This window comes from Pseudophryne corroboree, unplaced genomic scaffold (genome assembly GCF_028390025.1).
Source record: "Pseudophryne corroboree isolate aPseCor3 unplaced genomic scaffold, aPseCor3.hap2 scaffold_394, whole genome shotgun sequence".
Classification (NCBI taxonomy): Eukaryota; Metazoa; Chordata; class Amphibia; order Anura; family Myobatrachidae; genus Pseudophryne; species Pseudophryne corroboree.
This window is the reverse complement of record NW_026970036.1, coordinates 509,545-524,300: the sequence shown is the minus strand read 5'-3', so window position 1 is coordinate 524,300 and position 14,756 is coordinate 509,545. Positions and strand designations below refer to the sequence as shown.

Below are 14,756 nucleotides of genomic sequence, written 5' to 3'. Positions count from 1 at the left end.
AAATGGAGTTGAGAAAATTTTTTTTTTTTTTTTTAACTAGGGACAATTTCCAGATACTTCTCTTTATAACTGAGATTGCCCCCTGGAACTTCACATCAGTTGACAACTATGCATGAGTGGGCAGTGCTTGCCCTGGATCTGTCCACCCATTTATGTGCCGCCATAAAATAAAGCATGACTAACAGTTATCCTGGGCGTACACTACACAATTATCTGTCAGGCTATCTATCCAGTCTGGATGGATGGAATGAAAATCTGGTAATGTATAGGAGCAAATGTCAATTAACCATTTGCTCCCAAACACTAGAAAAGTGGTCAAAAATGGTCATTACACAAATTGGTTAAACCCAAAATTTAACCAATTTGTTTAGGGGACCATTTTTGTCCATTTTTTAGTGTTTGAGAGTAAATCGTTGATGGTCATTTGCTCACATAGATAACCGGATTTCTATTCCAACCAGCCAGTGTTGGAGAGATGGTCTGCCAGATTACATAATGCATACCAGAGCCATAACTAGACTTTTTGGTGCCCTGTGACAGAGAATTATATGCCCTCCCCCCCATTTTTGCAATATGGACAAAAGGCGCATGCCTTGTGGGGAAGGGGCATAACAAGATTGGTCTCAGAGAAAGCACATGAGATATGAAGATATATCTAGTATACTTGACACTCAATGGTTTGTGGTATTGCAGGGGTGCCCTCCTTAAATGCATATACAGTCACACATGGCATGTTTGTGTAAATGGCATATCAGCAGTCAGCACTAACTGGTGACATGCCATTTGTACAAGTAAGCCATGTGTGACTAATATATAAACATACTTTATTAAATAACACCTCAAACTATCATACCCAGGATTCAAACCTATAACCTGTTAAATTCTAATCAAACACCCTACCCATTGAGCTACTTGATCCTGCATCTATTCTAACCTCCAAAAACAGATTCAGTTGCATTTTCCAGCGTGTTTTGTTTGCGCCTTTGCAAATGTCTTACATCGACAAACTTATTTAGTACTATTTTGCAAATAGGGTTACATTGTCGCAACATTGTGTTCCCTAATTGCTTGATTTTTTAAATGCAAAAATTGATAAAGACACCTGATAATTGCTCTGTGGAGTCTTCTTTTGTGTCTACTTCTTATCTACATTTAATTCCCTACCTATAATCAAGGCATTTTTAAATGCTGGGTGCTGCCAAGACGTGAGGCCTACCTAGTCTTTAGATCTGAATTTGAATGTACTTGTGAACTAACTTAATTTCCTACTTCTAAACTCATTCCTAAATTCACTACTTACATTAATCCTGTAGTTGGGCATTTTGAGCCTTCAATTGTGGGCATTGTTTTGTGTCCAGACCAGCAGCTGGTGGTGTGCATTTGCTGGAAAGGCATCGAAGACCTCCGATATGCTGCATCTCCTGATGTGTGTCTGCCTCAAGTGGCTGTCAGCAAATGCATGCTAGACACCCCATTCCAAGCTGATTGTGACATCACGGAACATGCATCATAGAACAGGCATGCTAGAACATGGGTCTTCAACCTGCGACCCTCCAGCTGCTGTGGAACTACATATCCCAGCATGCCCTGCCTCAGTTTTAGCATACCTTAATAGCAAAACTGTGGCAGGGCATGCTGGGATGTGTAGTTTCACAGCAGCTGGAGGGCCACAGGATGAAGACCCATGTGCTAGAACCAAACCGCAGGTACATTGAATGCTAGCAAGCTGAATGTTTAAATCCTTTTTGTTCCGCAGCATTCCAATGCGGAAGATTCCATGGAACCAGAGATTATTCCATTGAGAAGGACATGCTGCCTGGATGACTGCACTGTGCAAATTAAATCACGGAGCCAGTTGGCTTGTGGGTGGCTCTGGTGACTGGGTGGTTGGGTGGGCGGTGTGTCGGAGGTGGAGCACATGCAAATGAATGTGTATCATCCAGCTAGTGAGAGAGAAAACTCATGCAGGAGTGTGCCTGCTTGTCAGTGAGTTATGCACCTTGCCAGACGTCAAATCTACATGGAGCAACTGGAGGGGACAAGAGCAGGTTTGGAAAATATAGACAGAAGAGCATATATGCTGGCGCATTCTCCATGATTGTGTCGGCTTATGTTTTGGTGCACTGCACTTTCCTCCACTAAGTTTTAGCCATTTTGTTTAAACGCAAGTGTAGTTGCTTCTCGCTCTTTTGGCTGTGATATTGTATTGTGGTTGAAGAGTCTGCTGGAGGGATTGTTTTCTTCATTGGCGAGAGACTGAAGATATTCCAGGATGGAAGGCTTGGGAACACTATCCGTTTTTCAGTTGTGGAAGAGTTGAAAGACCGGATTGGACTACATTCTATAGTAAAGGGTATCTTTGTATTTATTAATCCTCCCTTTATATGTGTCTGTCTTTCAATAAAGCTTTGGGCTTGTGATTCCGTCACCCTCTTACACTCCACACCCATAGCCTTATTAACTATTGTATTGTTTAAATGTATAGTGCAGTTCATGATTTATAGTGTAGGCTGACCTGTGCTGTAGTTCTTGAACTGTACTATACCGACAGCATTTGTATTGTGTTTTGGCTGTGCTGCAACACAGTACTTATGTGTGTAATGTTTATGTATGTTTTTTTGCTTCTTTATGTCAATAAAGACTGCTTTTTCAATCCAATATCTGAAAACAATCAATGTTTATCTTTGATGGCAATAGAAGTGGTATGATATTTGCTGCTTTTGAAAGGCAATATCTGATATGTCCCCTATCTGGGAACCATATATTAAATGGCTTTTCAGAAAAGGGAGATGGGAGAAGAGCTTTCAGTACTTGTAGGACCGATGCACATTTCCTATTCTAGCCTCCAAAAACAGATTCAGTTGCATTTTCCAGCGTGTTTTGGATGCGCCTTTGCAAATGTCTTACATCGACAAACTTATTTAGTACTATTTTGCAAATAGGGTTACATTGTTGCAACATTGTGTTCCCTAATTGCTTGATTTTTTAAATGCAACAATTGATAAAAACACCTGATAACTGCTCTGCGGAGTCTTATTTTGTGTCTACTTCTTATCTACATTTAATTCCGTACCTCTAATCAAGGCATTTTTAAATGCTGGCGGCTGCCAGTACGTGAGGCCTACCTAGACTTTAGATCTGAATTTGAATGTACTTGTGAACTAACTTAATTTCCTACTTCTAAATTCATTCCTAAATTCACTACTTACATGAATCCTGTAGTTGGGCATTTTGGGACTTCGATTGTGGGCATTGTTTTGTGTCCAGACCAGCAGCAGGTGGTGTGCATTTGCTGGAAAGGCATCAAAGACCTCCGATATGCTGCATCTCCTGATGTGTGTCTCCCTCAAGTGGCTGTCAGCAAATGCCTGCTAGACACCTCATTCCAAGCTGATTGTGACATCACGGAACATGCATCATAGAACAGGCATGCTAAAACATGGGTCTTCAACCTGCGACCCTCCAGCTGCTGTGGAACTACACATCCCAGCATGCCCTGCCTCAGTTTTAGCATACCTTATAGCAAAACTGTGGCAGGGCGTGCTGGGATGTGTAGTTTCACAGCAGCTGGAGGGCCACAGGATGAAGACCCATGTGCTAGAGCCAAGCCGCAGGTACATTGAATGCTAGCAAGCTGAATATTTAAATCCTTTTTGTTCCGCAGCATTCCAATGCGGAAGATTCCATGGAACCAGAGATCCTTCCATTGAGAAGGACATGCTGCCTGGATGACTACACTGTGCAAATTAAATCACGGAGCCAGTTGGTTTGTGGGTGGCTCTGGTGACTGGGTGGTTGGGTGGGTGGTGTGTCGGAGGTGGAGCACATGCAAATGATTGTGTATCATCCAGCTAGTGAGAGTGAAAACTCATGCAGGAGTGTGCCTGCTTGTCAGTGGGTTATGCACCTTGCCAGACGTTAAATCTACATAGAGCAGCTGGAGGGGACAAGAGCATGTTTGCAAAATATAGATAGAAGAGCATATATGCTGGCGCATTCTCCATGATTGTGTCAGCTTATGTTTTGGTGCACTGCACTTTCCTCCACTAAGTTTTAGCCATTTTTGTTAAGCTCAAGTGTAGTTGCTTCTCGGCCTTTTGGCTGTGATCTTGTATTGTGGTTGAAGGGTCTGCTGGAGGGAGGGATTGCTTTCTTCATTGGCGAAAGACCAAAGATATTCCAGGATGGAAGGCTTGGGAACACTATCTGTTTTTCAGTTGTGGAAGAGCACAGAGGTCGGATTGGACTACATTCTATAGTAAAGGATGTCTTTCTATTTATTAAACCTCCCCTTATATGTGTCAGTCTTTCAATAAAGCTTCGGGCTTGTGATTCCCTCACCCTCTTACACTCCACACCCATAGCCTTATTAACTGTTGTATTATTGTACAGTTTAAATGTATAGTGCAGTTCATGATTTATAGTGTAGGCTGGCCTGTGCTGTAGTTCTTGAACTGTACTATACCATCAGCATTTCTATTGTGTTTTGGCTGTGCCGCAACGCGGTACTTATGTGTGTAATGTTTATGTATGTTTTTTTGCTTCTTTATGTGCATCGGTCCTACAAGTAATGAAAGCTCTTCTCCCATCTCCCTTTTCTGAAAAGCCATTTAATATATGGTTCCCAGATAGGGGACATATCAGATATTGCCTTTCAAAAGCATCAAATATCATACCACTTTTATTGCCATCAAAGATAAACATTGATTGTTTTCAGATATTGGATTGAAAAAGCAGTCTTTATTGACATAAAAAAAAACATACATAAACATTGCACACATAAATACAGTGTTGCAGCACAGCCAAAACACAATACAAATGCTGACGGTATAGTACAGTTCAAGAACTACAGCACAGGCCAGTCTACACTATAAATCATGAACTGCACTATACATTTAAAGTATACAATAATACAACAGTTAATAAGGCTATGGGTGTGGAGTGTAAGAGGGTGAGGGATTCACAAAACCGAAGCTTTATTGTAACACAGACACATATAAGGGGAGGGTCAATAAATAGAAAGATATCCTTTACTATAGAATGTAGTCCAATCCGACCTCTGTGCTCTTCCACAACTGAAAAACAGATAGTGTTCCCAAGCCTTCCATCCTGGAATATCTTTGGTCTTTCGCCAATGAAGAAAACAATCCCTCCCTCCAGCAGACCCTTCAACCACGATACAAGATCACAGCCAAAAGGCCGAGAAGCAACTACACTTGAGCTTAACAAAAATGGCTAAAACTTAGTGGAGGAAAGTGCAGTGCACCAAAACATAAGCTGACACAATCATGGAGAATGCGCCAGCATATATGCTCTTCTATCTATATTTTGCAAACCTGCTCTTGTCCCCTCCAGCTGCTCTATGTAGATTTAACGTCTGGCAAGGTGCATAACCCACTGACAAGCAGGAACACTCCTGCATGAGTTTTCTCTCTCACTAGCTGGATGATACACAATCATTTGCATGCGCTCCACTTCCGACACACCACCCACCCAACCACCCAGTCACCAGAGCCACCCACAAGCCAACTGGCTCCGTGATTTAATTTGCACAGTGTAGTCATCCAGGCAGCATGTCCTTCTCAATGGAAGGATCTCTGGTTCCATGGAATCTTCCGCATTGGAATGCTGCGGAACAAAAAGGATTTAAATATTCAGCTTGCTAGCATTCAATGTACCTGCGGCTTGGCTCTAGCACATGGGTCTTCATCCTGTGGCCCTCCAGCTGCTGTGAAACTACACATCCCAGCATGCCCTGCCACAGTTTTGCTATTAAGGTATGCTAAAACTGAGGCAGGGCATGCTGGGATGTGTAGTTCCACAGCAGCTGGAGGGTCGCAGGTTGAAGACCCATGTTTTAGCATGCCTGTTCTATGATGCATGTTCCATGATGTCACAATCAGCTTGGAATGGGGTGTCTAGCAGGCATTTGCTGACAGCCACTTGAGGGAGACACACATCAGGAGATGCAGCATATCGGAGGTCTTCGATGCCTTTCCAGCAAATGCACACCACCTGCTGCTGGTCTGGACACAAAACAATGCCCACAATCGAAGTCCCAAAATGCCCAACTACAGGATTCATGTAAGTAGTGAATTTAGGAATGAATTTAGAAGTAGGAAATTAAGTTAGTTCACAAGTACATTCAAATTCAGATCTAAAGACTAAACACAAAACACAAAATAAGACTCCACAGAGCAATTATCAGGTGTCTTTATTAATTGTTGCATTTAAAAAATCAAGCAATTAGGGAGCACAATGTTGCGACAATGTAACCCTATTTGCAAAATAGTACTAAATAAGTTTGTCGATGTAAGACATTTGCAAAGGCGCAAACAAAACACGCTGGAAAATGCAACTGAATCTGTTTTTGGAGGTTAGAAAAGATGCAGGATCAAGTAGCTCCATGGGTAGGGTGTTTGATTAGAATTCAACAGGTTATAGGTTTGAATCCTGGGTATGATAGTTTGAGGTGTTATTTAATAAAGCATGTTTATATATTAGTCACACATGGCTTACTTGTACAAATGGCATGTCACCAGTTAGTGCTGACTGCTGATATGCCATTTGCACTAAAACAAATTAAAATGGTAAAAGTTATTGTACTTTAAGTAAAAATAAAAGCTAAAATATCAATCCCAGTTTTGGATTACTTTAATGAACAAAAAAAAAATGCATATAGCAAAGGATAGTTTCAATCTGCCTACCTCTGGGTTATGGACCCAGCATGCTTCCATTACAGTACTCTGCTGCACATGTAAGTGCAAGAGATCCTGAAGCACTCACTCATCATGGGAAAGTACCAATGTGTTTCTTCATTGGTTGATGGAAGAAACATCTTACAAAAACTCTCCACATTATTGACTTTTTAAAATGTTTCTAGGAATCGTTCTAGATGAATGCTTATTAGCCTTTGTCAGTATGGACTTTTACAAAGTGTTGCTGTGGCGCAATCAGTTACTGTGTAAGGCTATTAACCAAAAGGTTGGTGGTTCAATCCCACCCAGGGACGTAATTGACCTTGTTATCAGATTTTGGTGATCTTTATGTAGACAAGTGAAAATTTCAAACCCCCTCTTATGGTGTAGGGTACCTGGCCTTCTCTGATGTAATCAGAGTTAGATTTGATTCAGTGATTTTATAAAAACAGCTAGGAAGCACAATTTAGCAGTGGGTTGCAGAGAAAAAGAAATATGCTGGCAAAAAAATCCAATTGAGTGATTAAACAGCTTTTCATTTTCTGGCTTTATTTTTATGCTAACAAATTTGTTCTCTGAAAAGTGTCCACAAAGCCAAGTTTCTGATTAACACATTTGTAGGGATGGTTTTTAACCTATTACTAAATTAAACTTGCTTCATTGGAAAGGCAGCAAGATGCATCCTCATTTCAATATCTACTGAAATAATACAGGTTGACACCAGGAAACATTAACGCCACTGCATCCTTTGTGCTTTCTCATGTGGAAGTCTGTTTAATGTGAAAACAAGGTGATATCTAATTAGCACACAGGTAAGGAATTAAGAAAATCTTTATTTAAGGGTGAAGATGTTTCTCACAAAATCGTTGCCCCAATGCATCATTGAAATTCAAGCTGGAAAGATGATTTTAATATATCACTTGTACATTTTGTATTGCTCTTCTGGTGACAATGTAGTTTGTTTTTGTCAATTACCATTTTAATAATCGGGTAAAGAAAATTAAGTGGATTTTTGAAAGAAAACAATACTGTCAATATACTATTAAAACAAATGAAAATGGTAAAAGTTATTGTACTTTAAGTAAAAATAAAAGAGCAAAAATATCAATCCCAGTTTTGGATTACTTTAATTAACAAAAAAAAAACGCATATAGCAGAGGATAGTTTCAATCTGCCTACCTCTGGGCTATGGACCCAGCATGCTTCCATTACAGTACTCTGCTGCACATGTAATTGCAAGAGATCCTGAAGCACTCACTCATCATGGGAAAGTACCAATGTGTTTCTTCATTGGTTGATGGAAGAAACATCTTACAAAAACTCTCCAGATTATTGACTATTTAAAGTTTTTCTAGGAAACGTTCTAGATGAATGCTTATTAGCCTTTGTCAGTATGTACTTTTGCAAAGTGTCGCTGTGGCGCAATCAGTTAGTGTGTACAGCTATTAACCAAAAGGTTGGTGGTTCAATCCCACCCAGGGATGTAATTGACCTTGTTATCAGATTTTGGTGATCTTTAAGTAGACAAGTCAAAATTTCAAAAACCCCTGTTATGGTGTAGGGTACCTGGCCTTCTCTGATGTAATCAGAGTTAGATTTGATTCAGTGATTTTATAAAAACAGCTAGGAAGCACAATTTAGCAGTGGTTTGCAGAGAAAAAGAAATATGCTGGCAAAAAAATCAAATTGAGTGATTAAACAGCTCTTCATTTTCTGGCTTTATTTTTATGCTAACAAATTTGTTCTCTGAAAAGTGTCCACAAAGCCAAGTATCTGATTAACATCTTTGTAGGGATGGTTTTTCACCTATTACTAAATTAAACTTGCTTCATTGGAAAGGCAGCAAGATGCATCCTCATTTCAATATCTACTGAAATAATACAGGTTGACACCAGGAAACATTAACGCCACTGCATCCTTGCTGCTTTCTCATGTGGAAGTCTGTTTAATGTGAAAACAAGGTGATATCTAATTAGCACACAGGTAAGGAATTAAGAAAATCTTTATTTAAGGGTGAAGATGTTTCTCACAAAATCGTTGCCCCAATGCATCATTGAAATTCAAGCTGGAAAGATGATTTTAATATATCACTTGTACATTTTGTATTGCTCTTCTGGAGACAATGTAGTTTGTTTTTGTCAATTACCATTTTAATAATAGGGTAAAGAAAATTAAGTGGATTTTTGAAAGAAAACAATACTGTCAATATACTATTAAAACAAATTAAAATGGTAAAAGTTATTGTACTTTAAGTAAAAATAAAAGAGCAAAAATATCAATCCCAGTTTTGGATTACTTTAATTAACAAAAAAAAAAATGCATATAGCAGAGGATAGTTTCAATCTGCCTACCTCTGGGTTAAGGGGCCCAGCATGCTTCCATTGCAGTACTCTGCTGCACATGTAAGTGCAAGAGATCCTGAAGCACTCACTCATCATGGGAAAGTACCAATGCGTTTCTTCATTGGTTGATGGAAGAAACATTTTACAAAAACTCTCCAGATTATTGACTTTTTAAAGTTTTCTAGGAAACGTTCTAGATGAATGCTTATTAACCTTTGTCAGTATGTACTTTTGCAAAGTGTCTCGGTGGTGCAATCGGTTAGTGTGTTTGGTTATTAACCAAAGGGTTGGTGGTTCAATCCCACCCAGGGATGTTATTGACCTTGTCATCAGATTTTGGTGATCTTTAAGTAGACAAGTCAAAATTTCAAACCCCCTCTTATGGTGTAGGGTACCTGGCCTTCTCTGATGTAATCAGAGTTAGATTTGATTAAGTGATTTTATAAAAGAACAGCTAGGAAGCACAACTTAGCAGTGGGTTGCAGAGAAAAAGAAATACGCTTGCAGAAAAATCCAATTGAGTGATTAAACAGCTCTTCATTTTCTGGCTTTATTTTTATGCTAACTAATTTGTTCTCTGAAAAGTGTCCACAAAGCCAAGTATCTGATTAACACCTTTGTAGGGATGGTTTTTCACCTATTACTAAATTAAACTTGCTTCATTGGAAAGGCAGCAAGTGATGTCATCCAAGCAGTGGGTCAAAGTTTGCTTCAACCCTCGTCTGCTTATGAAAAGAGAAAAGGGATATGCAGGGCATGGCGGCCTTTTGCGACGCTTGGATGACCCCTAGTTCGCATTAAACACCCCCACCCTCCTTCGGTGTGGGGCTCATGTTGGCCATGCCCCAGCCCCTGAAGCATTCAAGCTGATTTCTTGCAGCAGCTGGGTACTGTAACAGCTCCAGAGCTGCTCTGTAAGGCAAGTAAAAGGGTGTGGGCCCTGCAGCACTACCTGTAGTTTGCATTGTGCATTGGAAGGCACAAAGTAAGCAGACGGGAGGAGAAGTCAGGATAGTGCACAAGGTTATAGAAGGGAGGGGCTCAAGAAAAGAGAAGTGGAAACAGACAGCATACTAGGCTGGAGAGAGACCTGAGACAAAGAGATCTGAATTATACGAGAGCCGTCCAGGGGAAACACAAATTATGCAGTCAAGTTTCCCACATTTGGGGAAATCGCAAGGGGCAGCACACCCAGAGTGCAATGGGTGAGCCTTGCCCTGGGAGAAGCACCTTCATGATCATAGTATCTCACCTGGCAGGTTAGTAGGAGTTGGGCTAGAGCTGGGGAGGGTCGCTGCTCGGGCACTACCTTTCAAGTGAAGGAGATCCAACTGAGGCAGCACAAGGGAACTCTCAAAAGAAGAACAAGGCTAGAGGAAGATCTGAGACAAAGAAATCTGACTTTACCAGAGCTGACCAGAGGAAAGCACAAACACAGTCCACCACTACCACAAATAATGCAGTCGAGTTTCCCACATTTGGGGAAATCACAGGGGTCAGCATACACAGAATGCAATGAATGAACCTCACCCTGGGAAAACAATCTTCATGACAATAGTATCTCCTATGCAAAATAAGTATGATTTGGGATAGGGCTGGGGAGGGCCGCTGCTCAGGCACATCTCTGTCAAGTAAAGGAGATTCAACTGAGGCAGCACAAGGGAACTCTCATCTGGGGACAACAACTGCAGGGAGAACACATATTTTCAGATGAACATGGGGTGGCAGAAGGCTGCCTAATACTGAAGCACCCCCAAACAACAAACCAAATGCAACAACTAGTGCAAGCATTCCTGGGGGATGGCCTGCAGCAGATGGATTTGAATATGGTGATGTCATCCAAGCAGTGGGTCAAAGTTGGCTTCAACCCTTGTCTGCATATGAAAAGAGAAAAGGAGCGTGCAGGGCATGGAGGCCTTTTGTGGTGCTTGGATGACCCCTAGTTCGCATTAAGCACCCCCACCCTCCTTCGGTGTGGGGCTCATGTTGGCCATTCCCCAGCCCCTGAAGCATTCAAGCTGATTTCTTGCAGCAGCTGGGCACTGTAACAGCTCCAGAGCTGCTCTGTAAAGCAAGTAAAAGGGTGTGGGCCCTGCAGCACTACCCGTAGTTTGCATTGTGCATTGGGAGGCACAAAGTAAGCAGACGGGAGGAGAAGTCAGGATAGTGCACAAGGGTATAGAAGGGAGGGGCTCAAGAAAAAAGAAGTGGAACCAGACAGCAAACTAGGCTGGAGAGAGACCTGAGACAAAGAGATCTGAATTACATGAGAGCCGACCAGGGAAAACTCAAATTATGCAGTCAAGTTTCCCACATTTGGGGAAATCGCAGGGGCAGCACACCCAGAGTGCAATGGGTGAGCCTTGCCCTGGGAGAAGCAACTTCATGATCATAGTATCTCACCTGGCAGGTAAGTAGGAGTTGGGCTAGAGCTGGGGAGGGTCGCTGCTCGGGCACCCCCCTGTCAAGTGAAGGAGATCCAACTGAGGCAGCACAAGGGAACTCTCGAAAGAAGAACAAGGCTAGAGGAAGATCTGAGACAAAGAAATCTGAATTTTACCAGAGCTGACCAGAGGAAAGCACAAATACAGTCCCCCACTACCACAAATAATGCAGTCGAGTTTCCCACATTTGGGGAAATCACAGGGGTCAGCATACCCAGAATGCAATGAATGAACCTCACCCTGGGAAAACAATCTTCATGACAATAGTATCTCCTATGCAAAATAAGTATGATTTGGGATAGGGCTGGGGAGGGCCGCTGCTCAGGCACATCTCTGTCAAGTAAAGGAGATTCAACTGAGGCAGCACAAGGGAACTCTCATCTGGGGACAACAACTGCAGGGAGAACACATATTTTCAGATGAACATGGGGTGGCAGAAGGCTGCCTAATACTGAAGCACCCCCAAACAACAAACCAAATGCAACAACTAGTGCAAGCATTCCTGGGGGATGGCCTGCAGCAGATGGATTTGAATATGGTGATGTCATCCAAGCAGTGGGTCAAAGTTGGCTTCAACCCTTGTCTGCATATGAAAAGAGAAAAGGAGCGTGCAGGGCATGGAGGCCTTTTGTGGTGCTTGGATGACCCCTAGTTCGCATTAAGCACCCCCACCCTCCTTCGGTGTGGGGCTCATGTTGGCCATTCCCCAGCCCCTGAAGCATTCAAGCTGATTTCTTGCAGCAGCTGGGCACTGTAACAGCTCCAGAGCTGCTCTGTAAAGCAAGTAAAAGGGTGTGGGCCCTGCAGCACTACCCGTAGTTTGCATTGTGCATTGGGAGGCACAAAGTAAGCAGACGGGAGGAGAAGTCAGGATAGTGCACAAGGGTATAGAAGGGAGGGGCTCAAGAAAAAAGAAGTGGAACCAGACAGCAAACTAGGCTGGAGAGAGACCTGAGACAAAGAGATCTGAATTACATGAGAGCCGACCAGGGAAAACTCAAATTATGCAGTCAAGTTTCCCACATTTGGGGAAATCGCAGGGGCAGCACACCCAGAGTGCAATGGGTGAGCCTTGCCCTGGGAGAAGCAACTTCATGATCATAGTATCTCACCTGGCAGGTAAGTAGGAGTTGGGCTAGAGCTGGGGAGGGTCGCTGCTCGGGCACCCCCCTGTCAAGTGAAGGAGATCCAACTGAGGCAGCACAAGGGAACTCTCGAAAGAAGAACAAGGCTAGAGGAAGATCTGAGACAAAGAAATCTGAATTTTACCAGAGCTGACCAGAGGAAAGCACAAATACAGTCCCCCACTACCACAAATAATGCAGTCGAGTTTCCCACATTTGGGGAAATCACAGGGGTCAGCATACCCAGAATGCAATGAATGAACCTAACCCTGGGAGAACAATCTTCATGACCATGGTATCTCCTATGCAAAATAAGTATGATTTGGGATAGGGCTGGGGAGGGCCGTTGCTCAGGCACATCTCTGTCAAGTAAGTTGCATTTGATTTGTTGTTTGGGGGTGCTTCAGTATTAGGCAGCCTTCTGCCCTACCATGTTCATCTGAAAATATGTGTTCTCCCTGCAGTTGTTGTCCCCAGATGAGAGTTCCCTTGTGCTGCCTCAGTTGAATCTCCTTTTGGAGAAGACCTCAATAAGATTGTAGCTGATCTGGCTACTGCTAAAACAGCTTGCCTACCTAGTATGACTCCTACCACGCAGAAGGCTAAAAGTACTTTTCTTGGCCCTTTCATCCTCCAGGTAAAGCGTACCCAAGGTCAGGCATACCCAAAGCAAGCTCATGTTTCCAGACCTGCCAAGCCCAGACTGAAGCAATCCTGGGCTGCCCATCAGCCTGCTTCCAAAACGGACAAGCCTGCCGCATGACGGTGCAGGCCTCCCTCTGGGGGATCCCAGGGTGGGGGGCCCGACTTCTAGGTTTGGCAAAGAAAGGTATAATTCTAAGCTAGAGAATTCTGTTTGGAGCTCACCTTGTACTTTGTGAAGAAATAATCAGCATTGTGGCTGAGCAGATACATGTAGTGTGTGGCTGCAAACTGCATGGATCTGCTGCGTTGTAATGCTGATTCTTTTTTTTTGCAAAGTACCAATAGCTTCATATAATGTTCACAATTTTTATGCAGGATCAAATAGCTCAATAGGTAGGGTGTTTGATTAGAATTCAACAGGTTATAGGTTTGAATCCTGGGTATGGTAGTTTGAGATGTGTTATTTAATAAAGTATGTTGTTCTGACTGCCGGCATCCTATCACCTGGGATATCATACTAAATAAATGGAGTTGATCAAATTTTTTTTTTTTTTTTTAACTAGGGACAATTTCCAGATACTTCCCTTTATAACTGAGATTGCCCCCTGGAACTTCACATCAGTTGACAACTATGCATGAGTGGGCAGTGCTTGCCCTGGATCTGTCCACCCATTTATGTGCCGCCATAAAATAAAGCATGACTAACAGTTATCCTGGGCGTACACTACACAATTATCTGTCAGGCTATCTATCCAGTCTGGATGGTTGGAATGAAAATCTGGTAATGTATAGGAGCAAATGTCAATTAACCATTTGCTCCCAAACACTAGAAAAGTGGTCAAAAATGGTCATTACACAAATTGGTTAAACCCAAAATTTAACCAATTTGTTTAGGGGACCATTTTTGTCCATTTTTTAGTGTTTGAGAGTAAATCGTTGATGGTCATTTGCTCACATAGATAACCGGATTTCTATTCCAACCAGCCAGTGTTGGAGAGATGGTCTGCCAGATTACATAATGCATACCAGAGCCATAACTAGACTTTTTGGTGCCCTGTGACAGAGAATTATATGCCCTCCCCCCCATTTTTGCAATATGGACAAAAGGCGCATGCCTTGTGGGGAAGGGGCATAACAAGATTGGTCTCAGAGAAAGCACATGAGATATGAAGATATATCTAGTATACTTGACACTCAATGGTTTGTGGTATTGCAGGGGTGCCCTCCTTAAATGCATATACAGTCACACATGGCATGTTTGTGTAAATGGCATATCAGCAGTCAGCACTAACTGGTGACATGCCATTTGTACAAGTAAGCCATGTGTGACTAATATATAAACATACTTTATTAAATAACACCTCAAACTATCATACCCAGGATTCAAACCTAAAACCTGTTAAATTCTAATCAAACACCCTACCCATTGAGCTACTTGATCCTGCATCTATTCTAACCTCCAAAAACAGATTCAGTTGCATTTTCCAGCGTGTTTTGTTTGCG

The 14,756-nt window shown here is 42.2% G+C and overlaps 6 non-coding genes across 6 annotated transcripts; all 6 read right to left on the bottom strand.

Moving 5' to 3' along the window:
* Positions 1-10,143: 10,143 nt before the first annotated feature.
* On the bottom strand, positions 10,144-10,307 carry LOC135022837 (U1 spliceosomal RNA). The gene has a single exon (XR_010219857.1). It is a non-coding gene; the product is annotated as a U1 spliceosomal RNA (small nuclear RNA).
* A 150-nt stretch (positions 10,308-10,457) lies between these two features.
* On the bottom strand, positions 10,458-10,621 carry LOC135022988 (U1 spliceosomal RNA). Its single transcript, XR_010219997.1, has one exon. It is a non-coding gene; the product is annotated as a U1 spliceosomal RNA (small nuclear RNA).
* Positions 10,622-11,295: 674 nt separating this feature from the next.
* LOC135022894 (U1 spliceosomal RNA) lies at positions 11,296-11,458 on the bottom strand. The gene has a single exon (XR_010219912.1). It is a non-coding gene; the product is annotated as a U1 spliceosomal RNA (small nuclear RNA).
* A 152-nt stretch (positions 11,459-11,610) lies between these two features.
* Positions 11,611-11,774, bottom strand: LOC135022961 (U1 spliceosomal RNA). Its single transcript, XR_010219971.1, has one exon. It is a non-coding gene; the product is annotated as a U1 spliceosomal RNA (small nuclear RNA).
* Positions 11,775-12,448: 674 nt separating this feature from the next.
* On the bottom strand, positions 12,449-12,611 carry LOC135022893 (U1 spliceosomal RNA). The gene has a single exon (XR_010219911.1). It is a non-coding gene; the product is annotated as a U1 spliceosomal RNA (small nuclear RNA).
* Positions 12,612-12,763: 152 nt separating this feature from the next.
* Positions 12,764-12,927, bottom strand: LOC135022899 (U1 spliceosomal RNA). Its single transcript, XR_010219917.1, has one exon. It is a non-coding gene; the product is annotated as a U1 spliceosomal RNA (small nuclear RNA).
* Positions 12,928-14,756: the final 1,829 nt, after the last annotated feature.